The sequence below is a fragment of the Amblyomma americanum genome, chromosome 8, assembly GCF_052857255.1.
Source record: "Amblyomma americanum isolate KBUSLIRL-KWMA chromosome 8, ASM5285725v1, whole genome shotgun sequence".
Taxonomy (NCBI): domain Eukaryota; kingdom Metazoa; phylum Arthropoda; class Arachnida; order Ixodida; family Ixodidae; genus Amblyomma; species Amblyomma americanum.
Window position 1 is genome coordinate 87,029,361 of NC_135504.1, and position 16,536 is coordinate 87,045,896.

Sequence of the window (16,536 nt, forward strand, 5' to 3'; positions counted from 1 at the left end):
AAGGGTTGGACCATCAGTGCCACCTGTCTCTCCCTTTGCCCTTCGTAGACCTTCAGGGGCAAGCAATTGCGGTATGCGTACATCTCTTCCGTCCTTTCGCGATCGCAGCCAATGTTGTCGCAATAGAACTGGATTGCCCTTACAAGATGTGAATGTCTCTACTAAAGCCATGCAAGCTGGTGTTCTGGTTAACGGCACGGTACTGGAGTTCAACCGCATACCCGGTACAGCTCACTGTTCGCTTTGATGGTTTTCTGTTCATCAGCCATGGTATTCTGATGGAGGTGAAATGCTGGACGGGCTGCATATTTGAATTTCGGCGCTCATTTTAGAAGCACGTAAAGCTGGATATGTTCCAAAGGCTTCCATTATGAAGAACCTGGTGGCCCACAGTGGGGCATGAATATAGAAGTTGTGACCTCACTTGACTCCGCATCTGTTCAGATGAATTAGGTTAATTATTAATTGCTTGCGTCTCGCGTAACATGAGTGACTTTGTGTGTTAGCTTGGCAACGTTTCGGTAAAATCTGTTGTGTGAAATTTTATTACCAATTTAATCTTTTGTGGGAAAGCCGTCCGAGGGCTTAGTGAAATGCCTCACCACATGTACAGTGGCGTGGAATAAAAAAAATATTAGCACAACTGACGGATCACCGGAGTAAAATCACTCATCCATCCATTTTTTACGTAACTGTTGCGATATAATCCTCAAATTTATTGGAAGGATCCATTCGTAGTCTCAGCGACTTCCTGGCGCATAAAACTTTGAAGCATTTAATTAGGACGCAGTGGGCTTCCTAGGAGATGCAAGGGAATGGCTTTTTTACTTTTGCGAAGAGAGGTTAAAGGTGCACTAAAGAGGAAACTGAACCGCAGGAATTCTGTCTAAACGTTCCGGGAATTCCTAGAAACTTCGAAATATTGTCCTGTGTGGCGGATTGCCCTAATTAAATCGGATTAAACGTCCCCGCTCCCGCGTTTTTTTTAACTGAACGCGGTAGGGAGGCGGAGACAACCCATGCATATAGTATTTTTAGCCAGTCCAGTGGCGACTTCGCTTTCACTTTTTAGGTTTCTGTGAACGAACCGTTTCAGTCACAGACAATATAGCCGCGAATTAGGCTAATGGAAACAAAAATACACGTGGACTCTCTTTGATATACTTACCCTGCCTATCGCGTTGAGTTAAAAAATAAAGGCGGCAGCCGGGACGTTTATTCCGATTTTATTAGGGCTATACGCTGCACAGGACAATCATTAGAAGTTTCTAAGAAAGCCCAGAATGTGTAGATAGAGTTCCCGCGGTAAAAAGACGAGTTCAGATTCCTCTTTAGTGCACCTTTAACTTCGGATTTTCCGGGTTACAGACCACGGCATGGTTTGAATTGTCACTCAACCTGTCACGGCCCAACTTATCGGCATTTGGAATTGAGTATTACCTAGGCAGTAAGCATTCCCGCATGCTTCTGTCTTGTCTTTAACACAATTAACCACTAAAGTATTATAGCAGACGGAACAAGTGGCATATGATGAGGCTATAGAGAGCCTAGAGGCTAATCAATTATCAGAGCCCGCTGACTAGTAACAATTTTTCTCCGTAACACTGACACACTTTAGCTTCCACGGATCTTCTGCGGCTCGTTGTAATGCTTGTATGCATGGCCTTTGCGCATGGCCTTTGCAGACAGCAGCAGCGCTTTGAATGTGAGGACGTCCTATCGAGCTGCAGCAGTTGGTCGGCTGCGACGTCCTGTATTAGTCCGGCAATCATGTCCACGCTAAAAGCGGTGAGTATTTTTCATTGGAGCCATCCTAGTGGAAAGTTAAACATTTGCCATTCAGAGTGGAATGAGAAATAGGGGAGGAGGCGAAACAGGAGAGTAAGGGTACAGACGGATTAGCCGCTGAGATGGTGCGAGGGAAAGGAAGGCAAAAATAATGCATATATACTGGGGGTGGAAAATATCTCAACTCGCCGGCGATCGCTCTTCTCCATAGAAGAGAAGGTCTGAGTGTCTCAATTAAGGCTACGCAATATCTGAGACGTTTTCCCTTGCATGTCAGGAAGAGGTGCACAAGGCAAAACGACTATGGTAAAGTGCCCGAGTATTCTTTTATATGCTTTAGATATGTTCCTAATGAGTCACTGAGGAGATAACATAATTTCTACACCGTTGCATTAGTATGAAACAGACTGACTTGACTGAATCGATGATCTTCATTCTAGGAATGGAAATTAAGAGAATAGGAATGGCGTAGAATGCAGTGTGGAGTGGTGTGGGCAGACCTGCTTACTGCTATCCTTCGTGAAGACAGTTCATGAAAAGTTTAATCTCGTCAAGTTATGGGTGAAGCTCAAATGTAATGGCCTCAAACATCGCGGACACATTGTAGTTTTTGAGTCATGAGCCACAGGAAGACGGGAGCGTTCGCAATATTAGATTGCTGCTATGCGTTTACTTTCGTGAACAGTATTAAACCTCATAATGGCGAAGCTTCATGAATCAGTGCTGTGAAATGAGACGGCCACCTATCCGTATCGAGTAAATAAGCTTTCGGCATCGCCAAGGTCGATGAATTGAGGTGAACAGTAGCAAAAATTCCAAGAGAAACGGAACTGAACGTTAGTCAAATTGTTTCATCTGCGGACATACATTGCAGTGAATGGCATATAAAGGTTTTATGTTGTACTATCAGCAACAACAGTTGAAACATAAGAAGATATTTTTAGCACCCTTTACATACACTGCGTCCAGTACAGCTGGCCACTATAACTAATTTTTAAGTTAATTTATGCAATCATCAAATTACTCTGGTTCACAAGGTGTGGTGCACTCTGAACAGTGGATGACCAAATGCGTAGTCCAGTGTCACTAGGGTCCTTCAAGATAGAGAACTGCGCATGCGCTGTGCAAGTCGGGCTCACAAGAGACTATCGGAGGATAGACACGCATGCACAGGGCACACACGCCCAGGCAGGTGATGTGGTTATTTATGCTCACTGGCAACAACACAAATTTCTTAAAGAACATAAGGAGAAGCAGCGCAACAAACTCTAGGTAGTGAGAAACCATTACTTTTAAAAGCCTTTATAATATTTGAAGGCTGCGAGCGCTCATATACGCCCTGCTCTGGATAGGTCTGCCACGCTTTAATGCATTGTATATCGGCCTCGCAAGGCCGCCATGCAAGTTGCTCATGTGTCAGTTACTCAAAATCTACTTTGTTCTTTATTAACCTGCTCCTGTCCTGCAATTATAATGTAACTAAACCCGGCTACATGATCACTACGAGCTTTAAACTCCGGTAAGTTTTCGCCGGTGGGCTGTGCTGAGCACGCAGCTTCGCACTAACTGCCTGTGCAGATGTGAAGGACTCTGCGCCAGCTGTAGAGATCAGTGAAGAGGTGCGGTCGAAAGTTGGTTGATTCAATTCTTCGTTGGAATGTGTGTGTGTGTTTCTCTAACTTCACTTTTATGCTATGCAGCAGCGGCACCCCGGCGTCCAAGAAGAGACAACAGGGCCGGGTGGCTTGTGCCCCTGAAGTGCAGTCGTCATGTGGGTGCCACCTGCTTCCTCGCCGGAAGAAAGCCCGGCCGGAGTAAGATGCATTGCAGACGGCCTTGCACTGTTACATTCGCACTCAGTATTACCTGCAACGCAGCACTAGCATGGTCTGTCGCAGAGTGCTGACGTCATATTAGTCTCGCCAATGTTGTGCGTGGTGCCGCCGCTTTCAGCCGCCTCATATCACAAGCTCGGCAGCGGGCTATTCCCGAGGCTTTTGCTGATTGACTCCTCGTACGTCCCATTCCTCTGCAGTGTTAGAGACGCGTTCGGCCGCCGATTCGTCTTTGTGTGCGGCTGCACACAGGTGCCGTTAGCGAAGGCCCTTCCTGCTGCTTGTCTCATTGGTTAACGCACAGTCTCGGCTGGCGTATTTTACAGCTTCGAATGCTTTAGCATTACACGCATTGTTGGATGTATTCTAGGCATGATAGTCTTAGCCGCTTTTGCGTAACAGTTTATTTTTCCATGTACACATGGTGAGGGTGCAGGAGAAAAAAGCCAGAAATTGTGGCTTGGCGTGGCCCTCGGCCCCTAACCCCCCGGCCCCTAAGACGGACTAACCTAAAGAGGCAAGTTTCACAAAGTTACCCGAAAAGGAACTGCATTCACAATAACCAATAATTCGGCACAGCGCACCACCAGCGCGTCTGAGCCTAGGGGCCTCCGTCCTTCTTTCCTGTACCCGCTCGGTCACACGTCACGGGTTATGAGAAAGCGCTATATTTAATGATCAGAGCCATGCTCCATGTAGTGCCATACAAGTAAACGAAGTGCTTGTCCCTAATTCTCCGTAAAAGTGCCCCTTTTAGCAAAGGTCTGTGCAAAGATATACTCGGGCAGTCTACTGAATAGCCTCATTATGAAGAATTCAGGAGCCGACAAATCGAGCATTACTATTCCCACTCCATGCTGCGTTCTATGAGATTCAACACGCCGTGGTTGCCTGCACTCTACTTAAGAAGGCAAAGTTTGGGAGATCTTTGGAGGCCCTTTTACGATTAAATTTGTTTATGGGCACGTTGTCTAGCACTCCGGATGCAGTGGTTCCATTGATTCCTCTTTGTTCTCTTTACTTCTGCACGTTTCGCTGCAGTTCCAATGGTTCCTCTTTCTTCTCCGTTTCTGTACTGTTGCAGGTTCGGTGTCTTTCGGAAGCCATCCTCCACCCTGCGATCCCACTTCCCGCAATCGGTCTGATGGCTTAATTCTGCGGCTTATGACTCAGCGTGCTCGACCCGATCTGTGAGTTTGCAGCTTGTCATTTGTACACAATTTTTTAACGAATTTGATCGCAATGGTCACACATAGGCTCTTGTGATTGCAGCGGCCACACTGTGTGTTGGCCGACCAGGCGAAAGGTAAAAAAAATTAGAAATCGGAGTAAGAAAAAATTTCAGAGAGGGGCGGAATTTTTATGCATTCCAGTGGTCCATGGCATGTTCAGCTACTCGATCAGCCGTTTTGAGCATTATAAGGTTCATTGGCTACCAACTTCTAAGTCGTGTACTACAAAAGTGGTCATAAAACCACCACGTCGTCACCGTAGCATCATTTAAAAAGAAATTTCTTACAAAGCTCTGGATAATCGAGAGCAGCACTTTCATACTGTGAGGCGAGCACAGAATCCATAGGCCACAAAACAGCATTTTGCATTTAGCCAAAAATATGTGAATTTGGAATATTTAATCCGAAAGCCGAAAGTCAGCAGAAATGTGGTCATGGCAGTAAAGTGCAAATGCACGCTGTTTTAGCCGTCAGCTTCACCCACCCCCAATGAAAGGCAGATACTCTCCGCTAGATAGACTGAAACTGGGTGACGTTGCTAAGCACCGGTATGGTGATACACGCATCGATAGGTGCGAAGAAGCTATATCAACTTATCGACGACATTAGCAGTCTGCAGACTCCAGAACAGACTTTTATTGGAACCAAGCAGGTACACCTAGGTGATGACGATTCGTGCTCGTGTGGCGTGTGCTGGCTTTAAGCGCATATGTAAGCTTCGGGGCATTCTGAAAAGCAGCACCACATCTGACTGAATGGTGTACGGGCATTGCTCGTCACGTGGCTAGCTTTGCTATCGATTCAACTGTCTTTCTTGACAAGCTGTGCAGTAAGTGTGACCTCAAGCAACCCTTTTGACTGACTCAGCTGTTGACGTTTCGATTTCTACGTTCATGAATTTCATCCTGTTGGCTGCAAGCGCCAAAAAAATGAGACTACGTTCCGGAACCCGCGCAAAATCTTAACGGACATTTATCGGACATATCAGCCGGCTGAACGTTATCTCGAGGGAAGTGCGTAAACCATGTATACCAATTTACCTGCCTTTGTTATTTTTGAGCTTCAGGTTCGCCATGGGTGTCTAACTTCGATGAAAGGATTTGCCCCAGGAGATGCAATACCAATAGCTTTTCCATTTTTCACAGCAAACGGAGCTCCAATGAAAGGGCTCCAATGGAAAATTTCCTAATTCGACTTCAGACTGTTGTGTGTTTCTAACACTGACGCATCGCTTTGCCCCGATGCAGCAGCGACATTCTTTGGGCCGACACCACGTGTCCAAACAACGCAGACTTGGTGCCTACCGCCTCTGAAGTGCAGTCGTCTTGTGGGTGCGACCGGAGGACATCAAGAACGGATTCCTCGCCACAAGGAAGCTCGGCGTAAGATGCATTGCAGACGGCCTTGTGCTTTCACTGTCCCACTCAGTGTGACCTGCGACGAAGCGGTTGCCTTTCCTGATGTCTCTGGGTAAAGTGGTCTGCGTAATATATAAAGCAGGAGACTGCGGCAAAACTGGCACCGCAGAAAGCGACACTCTTTTTTTTAATGCGCAATACATATATAACATTCTCAGTTCTTGTGACTCGCACTCATTCGTGAAAGAAGGCAGACTCGCTCACTTGCGTGTTGCAGGTCGTAAAGCGCATTGACTGTGAATTATTTCCGCAACGGTTCTTTGCCATGCATGGCCACATCTTTGACACAGGCCGACAAAGTCTCGCTGAGCTTCTTCCCGTCTTTTCCAGCTACATTAAATGCGCCAGCGGACATGAGTATACCTACCTGCATGGTTTGCCGCAGGGCGGTAACGTTATATTCTGAAGAGCACTTCTGGCATTGACATTGATTACTTCATCATAGTATTTCTCTTTTGCCGCTATCTGTAATAATGTGTATGCAACATAAAGGCGTTGACCGATAGAAAGGAATCCTTATAAGCTATGTGTGGCATATCCCAGACTCATCTTTGTGGAGGTGTTTTCAACGCTTGAGTGCATAGGGATGAAATGAGCTCTGTACCTCCCATCCAAGTGCATACAAGACAATATATTACGGGAAAGCCGTAGAGCGCACACTAGAAATAATTAGTGGGTGGCTGAAAACATTCAGTGGGTATTTGCATGGTGGTTTGGCTGCTGGAATTGCCGCCGGCATCGCCCGGACGTCCAAGCCGGACAGCATGACAGCACGCTCGGCGTCCTCAGATTTCCATGCTTTACGTGGTGCCACTGCTTTCCTCCAGGCTTTTTCCTAATTTATTTCTCGTACCTTCCGTCCCTCTAAGGTCTTAGGGGCTCGTTCGGCAACCTACTCATCTTTGTGTGGGGCCACATACAGCTGCCGTTAGCGACATTAAAGAGCCTTCGTAGATATTGTCTCTTTGGGCTTCATTGCACTGTCTCGGCTGTGGTTTTTTTATAGTTTTGAGTGCTTCAGCATTGAAGATGTTCTTGAAGCTGTATTTCAGGTCTTATATTCCTAGCTGCTTATGCGTAACAAAGCTTACTAACCGAACAAAGTCTGTTCCTGCTGTGTTTACAAAGAAGCTGTAATTGCATTTATCAGAAATTCGCGACATCCCTCTGCCAGCACATCTGATCCTAGGGGCCTATGGCGTTCTTTTCCGCACCCACTCAGTCATTTTTATATGTTGCAGATGACGTCGCAGCTCTCTCTAATGCTCCAAGCCATGCGCTAAGTATTAGCACCCAAGGAAACAGAAGTGCTTGTCTCTAATTCTCGGTGAAGGCGCTCCTTTTAACAAAAATCAATGCCAGACACACTCTTGTGTTCTTCCCTCTTGAATCCTTATGAAAAATTCACAAGAAAAACCTGCCTGCCAGTCGAAAACTTTCACACCACGCTACGTGCTGAGAGGTCTGAGAGGACCTTGTAGCAGCTGCTCTATTTATCAAGGCGAAGTTTGTGAGCAGTTTGTAGACCCGTTTAAGAGCACGATTGATTACGATCGCGTGGCGTGCCACTCCGTTATCCAATGGTTCCACTGGTTTTCCTCTGACCACTTCGCTTCTTCAATACTGTTGCAGGTTCCTCCTCATGGCGAGGCGAGCTCAGCTCGACCCTGCCATCTCACTTCCCGCATTCGGTGTGATGGCTTCTCCGGCTCAAGGGTCAGCCTGTCTGCTCCGAACTGTGAGTTTGCAGCAACTCGTCATTCGCAGCACTTCATTTAGATGTCCACAAGCGATACCCTCGCCATCGTACCAGCCACAGTGTATGGAAGCCCGTGGTAGAAAGCAGCTGAAAGATAGCCCCCATCCATTTTGAGGCAAATTCGGAGGAGGGGGGTGTCATTTTTACACATTGCCAGGGGCATAAAATGCTCTATTGTCAGGAAGGTCCTCGGTACGCCACCACCGCGCTATCAATGGAAAACAAAATTTCTTTCGAACGTTCAAGCGATACATCCCGGGCCTTTTACATTGCGAGGCCAGAATACAAACCATAGGCTACAAAACCAGGTTGCTTTTCAAGCAAAAAAAGGTGAACCTAGAGTGTGTAGTGCCTTAAGACTGTATCTACTTTCTGTTGACATATTCCGGACATGTCAGCCGGGGGATACTCAGCAGCGCTTGACAGAGCGCCAACGTTCGCGACCGTTAGGTATTACAAAACAGGCTAGCTAGACTAAATTGATGATCAGTATTCCATTAATAGAAAGCAGAAGGCGAATGGCATAGAATACAGTGACTCCAATGCGGAGTCTCTCATGTCAGAAAGACTTGGTTGCGGCTTTCATTCAAGAACACAGCCCCTCAGAAGTTCAATCTCGCCAATTAAGTTATTCCTGAAGCTTGAACAAATGCTCTTGGATCTTCGCGACCAGATTTCTTGAGTAGTATCTGAGGCATTGTATGGCAAGGGCATTCATGTTACTTCAGGAAAACAGCGGCAATAATCGACCGCTGCTATGCAACTGCTTTCGAGAAGAGTTGTATACCGGGTAACGTCAAAAGTTCGTTATTCAGTGTTGTGCAATGGAACTGCCAGCTATCCACATCGAGAGGAGAAAACTGCTTTCGGGATTGGCGAGGTCGGTGAATTGTTGAAGGGCAGCTCTACTTCGAAGGGAAACCGGACTGAACGTTCATTCTCCTCTTCGATCCAAGAACTTACGTATTCACAGCAAATGGAGTAGTAAGAAATGGGCAGACTGTGTCTTATCTGCATCAGATAAAAAACATGCGATTGACTGACCAGTAGAAGGTGCAGTATGGAACGCCTCTACGGGTAGATTGCGGATTCAGCTCGATTAAGAATAGTCTCCGTAGTATTAAGACGGGTTAGGGGATTATGGGGCATGAAAGAGGATTACAGTGGATTTGTGGGTGGATTAGAAAGAACTCAGCGGTGTAACCCTGATAGCACGTTAGTAGTCGTTTGTACCCTCCGGAATTTTTTTTACGCTCTTTTCTGCCCCCTCTTCTATATAACTAAACGTTGCTTCTGTTTTCTTCTCATCTCGGTTGAGCGAAGCTCGCCACTACATAGTCACTGCCTAAATTAACGTGAAGGACCCTACTCTATCTGTAAACATCTCTCAGGAAGCCAAGTGCATTTTCTTAATCTGATTCTTGTTTGCTATATCTATGAAGTTGTTCTAACAGCGACTTACTGCTTTTTTTCTTTTTTAGGAGCAGCAACGTCCTTCGTTCAATTAAGAGCCAGAATCAACACAATGGAGGCAGATGCCCAGTGCCTCTGAAGTGCAATCGTCCCGTGGGTGCCATCGGAGGGTGTCGAGGGCTGTTTCCTTGCCGAAAGTAAGTGCGATGTGAGGAGCATTCCTAACCGGCTTATGCATTTATAGTCTCGCTCAGTATGACCCGCAACGCAGCAGTGGCACTTTCTGTGGTCTGCGGATAAAAGTATGCCTGTTATAGTAAGATGTAGCGTGATATGTACTGTAAAAAGCGGCAGGCTTTTTATGTGTACTAATAGATTAGTAACATCTGATTTCTAAACTCCTATTGGCTCGTGAAACAAGACTGAACCAACTTTTACCTGCTGCAGTGAGATAACAGCCTCAGAATAGCATTTCCCGGTTTACTACTTATACCTGTAATGTGGGTGCATCGTACATTGGTTGAACTAAAAATGCAATTTTTACAAATAATTATTAGAAAGCACTGAGTGATTGCTTTACACGGACGTTTCCTGAGCTTGAATTAGCCCTCTACTTACTTGTCAAGACTATGAATAATACCTGGTAGCCGCCGACTTCCAATGAGAATTCGCCAGGTCCCAGTGCTACTCGAACGCCACCGGGCTTCTTCGCGTCTCCGAGCTAGCTAGGCGCTGCACTCTGCATCCTATATCGATTTCAGAGCTCTGCGTGATGCCAGTCATTCTGTTCATTTCACCAGCCTAGTGGAGCCCTCTGATCCCGATGTTTTCACTCATTAGTTCCTCCTAGCACTCATCTCTCTACTTTTTTAGCGATGCCCTGGGCCGGCTTCTGATCGTTGTGCGAGGCGGCATCCAGCTTTTGGTAACAGCAAAGGCAAGCCTTCGTTGATCTTTCTCATCGAGTATCATGCGCTCTCCACGGCTGCAATAAATTGCTACTATTGTAGCACTTTCTTAACCATTCAGGCATGACAGCATGATAGGCATAACAGAACCGAAAGAACCAAATAAAACATGTTTCGGTTGGACACGCAACAAACAACTGTAATAGCCCCTAGCACGAATTCGGTGCTGTGCCGTGCAAGTGCCTCTAAGCTTAGCGGGTTATCCGATTTTGTTCAGCAGCTGGCCGGTTATTCGGAACTACTATTTAACCAATCAAACACTACTAATCCCAATCCATGAGGCACGCTGAGAGATTTGATCGTGTTCCATCTAAACTGTTTAAAGAGGAGAGCAGTTCAAGTCTACACCGGGTTACGGTCGCATAGGGTGCAACTCCGGGTCCAATAGCTACATTAATATACCTTTGCTTCTCGTCTATACTGTTGCAGGATGCTGCTGATTCAGGGGCTCGCCTTCTCCCGTCGGCTACACTTCCCGCAGTCGGTGTATTTGGCTTCTGCGGCTGCGCAGTCTGTTTTCAACCCAACCCGTCAGCTTTCAGCTTCTCATTCGGGTCAGGTTTTAGATGAATTTGATGGGGACGGACGAATTGGTACCCTCGGGATCGTAACGAGCACATTCTTCATGAAAAAACACACAGGTCGTTCACTGATATTATTTTGTAGGTTTCGAGCCTTCAACAGACGAATCCGTACCCTCGGGATCGTAACGAGCACATTCTTCATGACAAAACACACAGGTCCTTCACTGATATTATTTTGTAGTTTTCGAGCCTTGGACTGACGAATCCGTACCCTCGGGATCGTAACAAGCACATTCATGACAAAACACACAGGTCCTTCACTGATATTATTTTGTAGGTTTCGAGCCTTCGACGGACGAATTCGTACTCTCGGGATCGTAATGAGCACATTCTTCATGACAAAACACACAGGTTCTTCACTGATATTATTTTGTAGGTTTCGAGCCTTCTGTGGACGAATCCGTACCCTCGGGATCGCAACGAGCACATTCTTCATGACAAAACTTACAGGTCCTTCACTGATATTATTTTGTCGGTTTCGAGCCTTCAGCGTGGTGGCGCCGCCACGCTGCCACGTGGTGTGGAGCAGCTGCCGGCGGTGTGGTGCCGTGGGTGATCAGGTGGTTGGTCACGTGACCAAGTTCGACTCTACGAGCTGTAGCTATCGCGTCATTCCAGGTTTAACCAGAGCTAAACCACTGCCATTTTTTATTTTTGAATTGATTATCTGATTTATTTTTGCTGACAGTTTGTTTTCTTGCAGTGTCCACATCCAGAATGGAAATTCATGCCTCTTCGTGACTAGTGGTGTCCCCATCACTCATAGAAAAATCTTTCACGACCACCTCTGCAAATCTTACATGCCTGGTGCCGCACATTCGCGGTGATGGCTTTTCGGCATCACATTCAGCACTTTGAGCAGGAAAAATATATGATATAGCAAACGTGCGCTTACGTCTTTTCCGTCCTTTCGTGATCACAGCCAATGTTGTCGCCATAGAACTGGATTGCCCTTACAATTCGTGAATGTCTCCACAAAATCCATGCAAGCTGGTGTTCTGGTTTATGGCATGGTACTGTAGTTTAACCACATACCCTGCACAGCTCTCTGTTCGCTTTAATGGTATTCTGTTCTTCAGCCATCCTATTCTGATGGAGGCGAAATACTGGAGGGGTTGTATATTTGAATTTCGGCTCGCATTTTAGAACCACATAAAGCCGGACTTATTCCAAAGGCTTCCATTACGAAGAGCCTGATAGCCCACAGTGGGGAGTGAATATAGAAGTTCAGTAACCTCTGTTGACTGCGCGTCTGTTCAGATGAATTAGGTCAATTATTGCTTGAGTACCGAATAAGACACACCACGTAGCACCGTTTCACATCCAACATTCTGAGACAAAAAATGTTGAATATTGTAGGTAATGATCAATTCTTCCTTTTTGTTTTTCCATCGCTCGTGTCTCGCCGCTGATAGCAAAAAATTTAACAGCGAAAAAATGCAAGCCTGATCTGCAGATACGATTTATCTCTTTACCGCTCAAAAATGCTTTTGTGTGGAATTGTTGGGTATATGTAACGAGCGTATTTCGGTATATTGTGTACTACGCTTTCGTTCGTGAAAATTCATTAATAGATCTTGACTAACCGTGTCTTATGCTCTTTTTCCTCTAGTCCCGTGTGTCTGAGAAAAATGCTGTTTGAAGATTATAAATCACCAATAAATATTTCAAAAACATCTAAGAAAATGTGGCAAGAAATTCACAAATTCCACAGTGACATCACTTTGCACAATCCCTTTTCTGTCAACCACTGGTCTAAAAACAACACACGAAGAACAATTGAGCATACTATAGGTGAACATTTCCGCGCAGTCTCCAGTTCTTCACACTATACAGAAACACATTTCGAAATATATGAACACCACTGAGAAACAGTCATCTGGTGAAATCTATTATGGTTTCACCGATTATTGAATGGCGCCTCATGTAAACACCCAGCGCATATAGCGCCTTTTTTCAGTTTTTCGGTTTCACAGTATGTCGGTTTTACAGCACACAGTTGTCATGTCCTCACTATCTGCCCACTGTGGCAGGTGACAGTTAATAACTGGTCAGGAGAGGTTGCTTTGAGAAACAACCTGGGTCTCACAAGCCCTACCATTGACAGTGTTTTTAAATCTCTTAACTGCTGCACCACTGCGCCAGGATTGCTATGAGGACTCCCTGCGATCTATGAATGACCAATTTTGCATATTTGGGCATAGGCAGAAGCTAGGCGACTGAAAAGGAGTACTTGCGCAAGAGGGATCTCTAATGCTTTTGAATTGTACTCTTAACGGTAGGTAAAGTGTTATATGATAACCAAAGAAAGAGCAGTGTCCATGTCTGCTAAGTGATATGCAAAGAGAACCCTGGCTGCAGAAGGGACCGATTAACGCTATCGGAGCAAAAAGTTCAGACGGAGCTTTAGTGTCTCCCCAAGTTTTAGGCATGGACATCCGCTTTGTGCTTTTCTAACAGGGAGCACTTCAGGGGCAGACAACCTCCAGCCACCGTCCGCGAAGTACTGTACTTCCTTTAATACACATATGACAAGAAGGGTCTAGAGTCCAGGCTGAAGTAGATTGTTTATTTTCTACCTGAACAAAGTAATATGACTTGCAGGTCAGCTGCAGTGAGCATCTGTCTGACCTTGCTTCTATGTGGCCTTGCAGAAATATCTGGCCGGTAAAGGCCGGTGAGTCGGACAATGACTACTGAGGAGAGATCATACATTGGATGTTTGCTTTGCAGGCAAATACTAGCAGATGGGAATTATTGACCCTTTTTTTTATTTGTACGTGCAGTGCTGTCTTTGTTCCCATAGTCATCTCTCTAGCCGTCCTTCCCTGATATACCCAGTATAACAGTCTCTAAGAAAGGTTCTTTTCGTTTGTCTGAAAGAGTTCTTTTCTGTGGCAGGCATCATCATTGAGACAGTCATAATGTCTCAATGGCCACTGGAGCACTTGCTAGGCATTGTGCTTTTGGCTTTGTTGGGTGCCTTTTATATATTGAACCTTAATCATCATAAAAAATGTAGAGGCCACAATTTATAAACTGCGAAAGGTGTTGGTAATCAGAAAGTGGACTTATGAAGTACTGGCAGTGCTTGTTCCTTGTCTACCGTATGTATCACGTTTGTCATAATGAAACTGGGAACTTGCAAACTCAAAAAAAAAAGAAACAGGCATCTTTGAGAGACTTCAGCTGCACTGTAAGAACTGCAAAATAGTGAAGCTGCCACATTCGAAAGGATTGCTGATGGCACTCTAAATTTTTTCCTTGACTGTACTCTTGCAGGGTTACTGAAATTAGTGTCATTGTTAAGGCACATCTAAGAAAAGTTGTTTTTATCAGAGTTGAATCATTCCACTGAAAACTAAAGAAAATTTGTCCCTTTGCTGGCAGTTTTTTCTTTTTGCACTGTTTCAATTTTGCAGTTGCTGGCGTGGAATCTGAGGCAGGAATTAAGCAAGTCTTATGTGTTTCTTTATTGTACTGTGTGGTTACCACTGGCATAAAAACACAATGAAGAAGGAAAGATTTTAAAACCAGTTGTGAGAGAACTCGTAGGGTGCTTGTAAGGCATGTCTTGTCACATGTGTAGAAGCAAATAGCGTGAATGCATGTGGTCATTGCTATTCTGATTGCTTCCTGTAGGGTGATGAGCTTGCAGCTCCTTACATTCAAGAGGTCAGTGCTGTGCTGCTGCATCGGCCTGGAACGCCGCACTGCTCAAAGTTTCTTGCCAGCGTGTCCTTGTTTGTGCTTTACTACAAACTGCACAATTCACTAAATTATTGTAGCCCCTTCTCTCCATCAAAGCATAAAAACACTGTGAAGAAGGAAAGCTTTTCAAACCAGTTGTGAAAGAACTCATAGGCTGCTTGTAAGGTATGTCTTGTCGCATGTGTAGAAGCATATAGCGTAGCATATCGTTTTAAGAAAGTCTTGCTTACTTGTGTTTCAATACGCCATGCTCCCAAAGATCACCCCCACGATAATCACAGCAAGCTTTACCGAGCCCCACCACCGTGGCTCAGTGCTTAGGGCGCTCGGCTACTGATCCGGAGTTCCCGGGTTCGAACCCACCCATGGCGGCCGCGTTTTGATGGAATCCCCCCACGAGCACGTAACTCGATGCATTAAAAACATATCGCCTTCGAAACAAGGCTTGATAATTTCAGAATTAGTTCTATGATAAACTAGGGTGAGGGTGTTCTCATAGTTGCTCTGTGAAAGGAGAAAACTGCTTTGAAAACTTCCGCTTCCATGTATTCCTACGGGCGCAAAGCCTACTTTTTACCCCCACGTTTTTCCCCCAGTCGGTCCAGCCAGCGATACAAGCACCACCGCAGATCCTTTGCGTCACAGATCTGTGTTCGTCTATATACAAATTCAACAACACAAACCCACGTGCTTGAGTTTTTTAGTATTTTAGGCTGTTTGCGGCTGAGTTGTATGTTCCTCAAAGGTGGGTTTTCTACGCAGGACCAGGGCTGTGGTTACTGTCTGCTAAGTGGTCGTCACGTGGAATGGTTCGAACGACAGCCTGGACCTACTCTGTTCACAGAAAGGCTCCAGGCTGGGAAGCTTCCCAAGGTGAGGACTGCTCCGAAGTGTTGACTTTGGCTGCAAGGAGTGACACACACGGGGGAACTTTGCGTCTCACTTCCTATTTTCCTGTATTCGCAGTGTTTCGCTATTTCTGCATGCACGGCGCCTGCATTGGTCACTAATGCAACAGCACGCAAACATAAAGCATTCTCCGGTCCGGGTGATTTAGTTTCAGTTTCAGTCACGTTTTCGAAAAGCTTTATTTAAATGCAAAAATATAACTTTTGCGATGCTTAATTATGCGATAGGATTTTTGAGGACCGAATTTAATGTACCCACAGGATACCACACGGGGTGACCGTAAAGACAAAGGTTAACCTGAACGACAAATTAGGATGCCATTTTTACCCGGCGTTAGAAAATTGCTGACATGGTGCCGTATTGGGGAGGAGATTCGAGAAAGAAAATCAGTAGAAGGTTGCAATGAAAAATTCTTAAAATAAAAAAAAAAACTCTGGTCACGCATTGAAGTGATTGCACATCGATCGTGCATACTATAAGTGGACAGGGGTAAGCTAAAGATTTGAAAGATTTCTTTTGTAAGTTTATGGACAATCTATAGATTGTGTGAAGATGTTTTTGTAAGGGCGGTGCGGCGCTCTACACCGAGACACTGTGCACTGAGGGACACTGGGCACTGAGCGGCAGCAGATGCTGGGGTAGAAAAGCAGGGCCCAGATTGAAGAAGTAGACGGTGGCTGATCTGCTCCTTCTCGCTCAGTGAGATCCTGGACAGTGCTCCCTTGCTCACAATGCAATACGATACGCGGTACATATGCAGTGAGATGCCTGTATCGTCTATCTACGCAGGCTGCATCGACGATTGCGATGTTCCAACTATTCTGGAGGCTGCGTGCGTCGGCTTTCTTGTCCTGAACTAGCCCTGTTAGCATGGCTAACGGGCAGATTGCGGAAGGGTGAGTGTGTTGAGACTGCCACT

At 45.7% G+C, this 16,536-nt stretch overlaps 4 long non-coding RNA genes across 4 annotated transcripts in view; all 4 read left to right on the plus strand.

The window, feature by feature from the left end:
* LOC144101981 (uncharacterized) overlaps positions 1–16,536 on the plus strand; it is a 176,258-nt gene that overhangs the window by 147,476 nt on the left and 12,246 nt on the right. The window lies entirely within an intron of this gene.
* Positions 21–6,181, plus strand: LOC144100505 (uncharacterized). Its single transcript, XR_013307693.1, has 5 exons — positions 21–71; positions 1,686–1,788; positions 3,489–3,602; positions 4,708–4,813; positions 6,103–6,181. It is a non-coding gene; the product is annotated as an uncharacterized LOC144100505 (long non-coding RNA).
* LOC144100506 (uncharacterized) lies at positions 6,193–9,592 on the plus strand. Its single transcript, XR_013307694.1, has 3 exons — positions 6,193–6,237; positions 7,906–8,011; positions 9,514–9,592. It is a non-coding gene; the product is annotated as an uncharacterized LOC144100506 (long non-coding RNA).
* Positions 9,601–16,511, plus strand: LOC144100507 (uncharacterized). Its single transcript, XR_013307695.1, has 3 exons — positions 9,601–9,642; positions 15,471–15,581; positions 16,407–16,511. It is a non-coding gene; the product is annotated as an uncharacterized LOC144100507 (long non-coding RNA).